Raw genomic sequence first — 5784 nt, forward strand, 5'->3', positions numbered from 1 at the left:
CTTAACTCTCTCTCTCTCTCTCTGCTTAAATTACATAATATTTTTTATTCGTTCATTGTTATGTTAAAGATTAATGCTGTTTCGTAGTATACGAATTTATTATTCCTCGCAAAGTTCAACATTGAATTTGAAAATGTAACGCGGCACATCGTGGAATCGTGGAATAATTATAAAAAGAATCATTTGTTAGGAGCACGAACTATAGTGCAGATAGAAAGTTTTTTTTTTTTTTTATTATTTAATTTTTACTTTACCATTTGTCCAGCTGGACATTCGGTAAATGCAGATAGAAAGTGAAAGTGCTGACGAGCCAGAAAGGATGAAAACTTCCAATGGGTCATGTAAGTCCACCGATATGTCCGCAGTCCTTCAGAGCTGAAGAAAATAGCCACTTGGGAAAAGTGCACGTGACCATCTTCGGTCATGGACGGATGCGGAACACGGGCGTATGTTGTGAATACGAAAACTGTGATAAAGGAATGTTTTGGCGGAGAAAGTTTGTTGCGAGTTACTTGGGAATTACTTACGAGTAGTATGAGTTATTAGTTGTCACTCAGAAATTGACTAGTTGTAGCAATTTAACTGTTTTAGTTGTATTACACTACTACATTAAGAAATAGCTCTAAGTTAAAAATCATAGTTTTCTCTATCAATCATTGTAAATAAATCTGTTAAATAAATAAGTCACTATACAAATAACTTTACATTACTATATACCCTCATTTTAAAAAGTAGAAATGATCTGAAGAGTTTTGATGCTGTTTTAGCGACCTGGATTATCATACTTGATATTACGGTTAGATGTTGCGCCAACATTACAGTTAGCTTCATCGTCAGTGATGATACTGACGAGAGTATAAACTCTCCACTACATCCATACATACTACAATAACAAATTTTAGCTTCAGAATGATTCAGAAGAAGATGAACAAACTGAAAATACAATTATAGCTTGTATCACTTCTACGTCGGATAATTGAAATGCGGGATAACTAAGATACCAGTTAATTAAAATCGTTGATAATCGGATTCCGGTTAATGGAGGCTCCATTGTATTCTGACTTCTCCTTATCAAATGCAGGAATTTATGGCATAGAGTTCCGTCCATCAGAAACGTAAGTACTGGCGGTAAATTCATGATAGTTGAAATATGACCATTACAACATTTATTGTAAGTATAATTATATTATACATTGCTCTCGAAAATTGTAATTACAGTGACGGGTGAAAGAAAGTTTCATTATTTTATTATAATTTTATTATATTTCAGAAAACGGAATTTTACTTTACTATATGTTTCAAAATAGATTATTGTTAATAACATGCTGGAAAGTATTTAATATAATATTAATAATAATATGTAAGTTTCAATTTTGAACATGTTTTCGATTACAGCTGTATGTTATCGGCTAGTTTCTGGTCGCAAATTCATTATAAAAAAATGTGGCATTTTTCTTGCAGGCTACAACTGAATGTGGCTACGACTGGATGTGTAAGATATGATCCCTGTTGACCTACTTCTGCGATCTGTCTTAATAGTTAATACATTACTCGTCATGTGATACATAACATGATGGACGGAAAATCCACAATAGCCGCAAGTATGAATAATACTATGTGTATCGTATAATGCTTTTCAGCAAAATACGGAGCGAAAAAATGCACTTTCGGAAAAAGAATATATTCATTAATACGTAAACGATCATATCACTATTCTATAAAAAAAAAAAGCAGTTCCGATCAGAAAGAATCGGATATTTGTGAGTATTGCTACAGTCAACGTGTTAAGCTATACCTGAAAAACATCCAGACGTATTTCAGTTGAAAGATAAGATTTTGATAAGTGGAGCAAGGAATGTCATCGTCAACAGGCTAGTATCAACGGGACTGGATAAATTATTACGTATTTCAAATAATAAATAGTATATTTTATTTTATATCATCATAGTTAATCACCGTATCATATTTAAGATAAAGAAAATAGCTTAATTTTCAGTTGTCTATTTCCAAACGAACTATACCACAAAAGTGCACTCAAAATAGGCTATGTCCGCCCAGAAGCGTTCTTATACCTAGATGAGAAAAATTACCTCCAAGATCAAAACAATATACCAATAATTTATCACATAAAAAGAAAAATAGGAATTAAAACAATACTTTACGAAGTAAACTTAAATGAACAGACCATAGATAGATACTAGGTGGTACAATAAGGCTCTCCCGCATAAAGACACAAAAGACAAACAGAAAAAACGTAAAAAAGTATCGGTGCATATCGAAATCATAAAAAGAAAAAGATATGAGAGAACCGCAAAGCGTCAGCAACATTCAATCTTTCTCCTTGTAAAATAAGTGTAAATATTATAAATAAATCTAAATGGCATCACCCTTACCCTCCCTACTCCTCCACCGCCAACCCTTCCCTCAGTGCTTTATCCCCGCAGGAACTAAAAGTAGACTACCGATCCATCCTGTTTTGCGACCAAGTTTTCAGAATAGAAGAAGAATGAAAATACAATACCGTATAAAAGTGCCGTTTTTGAGCAGTTGAATTCAATTACCATATAAACTGTAATGTCGAAAATGTAAATCCGACAGAAAATATTACATGGCTACGTCGTGCCGTCGCATAACGGCACTTTTGCCAAAACCACTTTCTAATAGAAATTCCTTGTTCATTGAGAATATACATATGTAATATATACTTTCTTGGACAATAAACGTTATATATATATAAAAAGTACTCGTTCTCGTCCTTTCACGAAAGTTAAGCAACGCTGGACGCGAATAGTACTAAGATAGGTGCCGCTTGGGAACTCTGTGTGGTGGTGACCTTTTCTTTTCTTCTTTGCAGTACTTTTTTACTTTTGTTCAAAATCTGTGGTCTTATATATCGCGTTAAAAATTTATTTTTAGTATTACCTATTAATTTTAATGGTCATTCGACGCCTTATTTATAATGAGGATAAAATGAGCACTATTTTTCACTTTTACCACTTTTTTTTTCCCCTATCACTCAATAACTGTATAAATACTGTATAGATATTGTATAGATACGCTCACTATCCGAACCTACGCCTGGTATCCCTTTTGGGCTGAGAGGTCCGTCCCGTTCGAAGGTTCACGGTCAACGACGAGAACGAGTGCACTCAGTGCGGTATGAGCGTTGGCTGAAATAAATAGTTTTCTTATTTGTCTTTGATACTCAAAAAAAAAAATAAAATACTTAAAGAAACATAAGTGTGTGCAAAAATGAGAATGATGTATAATATGTGACGTAATAGTCGTGTAATACCAAAACATTTTTTTTTCTCGATGCTTAGGTTATAGATTATTAAAGGTTGATTGTTAAAGAAAGTAGAGTAGATTGAGTAAATAAAAAAATAAAAAAAAAAAAGAAAAGCCAACACCACACGGAGTTCCCAGGCGGTCACCCATCCAAGTACTATCCGTGCCCAGCGCTGCTTAACTTTCGTGATCGGACGAGAACGAGTGCTCTCAACGCGGTATGAGCGTTGGCTGAAACAACTAGTTTTCTTATTTGTCTTTGATGCCCCAAAAAATAGAATACTTAAGGAAACATAAGTTTTCCTTTTTTTTTTTATTTTTCTTTATTTTTTTGTATTATTTGTATTCACAATTTGTCCAATTTGGACATTTGGTAGAATTTTTTAACAGTTATATTAACATGTCCGCGGCTACCCCCAGCGGGGTACCATCCTCGCGTTTGCAAGGTCATATACCTTGTGAGGTCTGCTGGGTGCTTCCTTTTTAGCCTTCTTTCCATGTTTATGGTTTTGTTGAACGTTTCCGCTGCTAGCCGGTTTGGGTGTGTTGCTATTCTTGCCTTGTATCTTTCCGCGTTGCTGCTGATTGCTTCCTTGACCGTTGGGATTTCCAGGTCCCTCCGTATGTCCTCGTTTCTGACATACCAGGGAGCGTTTACTATTGTTGTAAGGATTTTAGCTTTTGTATTATCCCTATTTTGTTTATATGCCTCATTGCTGCTGTCCCCCATAGTGTTATCCCGTACGTCCAGATTGGTTTTATGATCCTTTTATATATTTTTAATTTATTTTCCATGCTTAATTTGGATTTTCGGCTTGTTAGCCAATATATTTGTCTCCTTGTTTTCTGTATTTTTTCTATTATTGATTTAGTATGCAGTTTCCATGTGAGTTGTGTATCTAAGTGGAGTCCTAGGTATCTGACATGTTTTGTTTATGTTATATGCGTGCCGTTCAGAAGGATGTTTGGTGGTATCTTTTTTCGTAGCGTGAATGTAACATGGTTGCATTTATTGGGGTTTGCTTTTGTTTGTTTTTCTTGTAGCCACTTTAACCCTTTAAGTGCTGTCGGCGCATATAGGTGTCTGACGAAAGCTATCGGTGTGGACTAAGGACATATATATGCGTTTTCTGTAAGCGCCCGGCGTGGACTAAGGACGCATGTATGGGTTTTTCAATTTTTCCGAACACCTACACAGAAGTAATACTATTACGTTTGTGTGAAATAAATATAAATGCATTCCTTACGGCAGTAAACAAATGCCAATAGTGGCTCGTTATTGTTGAAGTGGTCACCACTTGTAAGAAAATTGTATGTTACGCCACGAGGCTTACCACGGGCTGTATTTTCTAACCGTCGCTCGCGGCCCTACAATGTTGCAGTCAGATCGTCTTATCTGACCACCGGATCATATACAATGTATGGACGAGCGCATAGCTGTCACCAAGCAGCGAGCTCTCGAAACGTCGAATTTTGTCCGTTACGTTTTCCACGCAAGAACAGACATACGTGATCATAGGCGCGAACGGTGGCGTGACCTAAGTATAGTGGGGGTCGTCTTAAAAATGAGACGAAGAAATCATCTAAAGTCGATCAGTTCCTTGTGACACGTCGAACGTTACGCGTTGAATCGAATCTAACACATAACGTCTATCTCAAGCTGCGAAGTGCGACAGATCTCGTTATAAGCAAACCGCTAAACAAACCTTGACTGTTATCTTTTTCGTTTTTAATTGTTGATCTTTGACTGAACTTGTTGTTTCGTTATTTTTATTAAACTTTTGTCAACCAACCCAGTGTAGTTGTTCGTATACACTCAAACCTAACCACCTCTATTCTCGTAATAGAAATAGGGAATCAATCAGTTCGTGGCGTCGATTGTTTAATCGTAACGAGAATTTACGTCTCTCGTTGACGCGTTATCTCGCGATCGCGTCTCTCCGCGAACGGTTGAAACACTCTACATCTTCTTTTTAGTTTTTTTAGTTTCCTCAAGCACTGAATTTTTCACACACAATTAAATTATTAACTTGTGTTATATTTACTAAATTTAGTTTTCTAGTTTATTACCCAAATTCTAGTTAACTGTAAATTTCAATGTTTATAATAAATAATTAAAAATAACTAAAAAATAACGCTCTTGAATCATTTAATCTCGTGCAAAAGAATTACTATAACTTATTACGATTTGCGCTTCGAATAGTCAATCAACAGAGTTCAGTCTAACGAAAAAGTATTCCGTCCACAGCGATCGTCAGCGCTAGACGCGCGCCGTCCGTACGGACGGCATAGGCCGCGAGTATTTAGCACTCAAAGGGTTAAAGAAACATAAGTGTGTGCAAAAATGAGAATGATGTATAATATGTGGCGTAATAGTCGTGTAATACCAAAACATTTTTTTTTCTCGATGCTTAGGTTATAGATTATTAAAAGTTGATTGTTAAAGAAAGTAAAGTAGATTGCGTAAATAAAAATAAAAAAAAATAGAAAAAGAAA

General features: G+C 35.5%; 1 non-coding gene across 1 annotated transcript; it reads right to left on the reverse strand.

Moving 5' to 3' along the window:
* Positions 1 to 3401: 3401 nt before the first annotated feature.
* Positions 3402 to 3520, reverse strand: LOC126922874 (5S ribosomal RNA). Its single transcript, XR_007712974.1, has one exon. It is a non-coding gene; the product is annotated as a 5S ribosomal RNA (ribosomal RNA).
* Between the last annotated feature and the right edge of the window lie 2264 nt (positions 3521 to 5784).

This window comes from Bombus affinis, chromosome 12 (genome assembly GCF_024516045.1).
Source record: "Bombus affinis isolate iyBomAffi1 chromosome 12, iyBomAffi1.2, whole genome shotgun sequence".
Classification (NCBI taxonomy): domain Eukaryota; kingdom Metazoa; phylum Arthropoda; class Insecta; order Hymenoptera; family Apidae; genus Bombus; species Bombus affinis.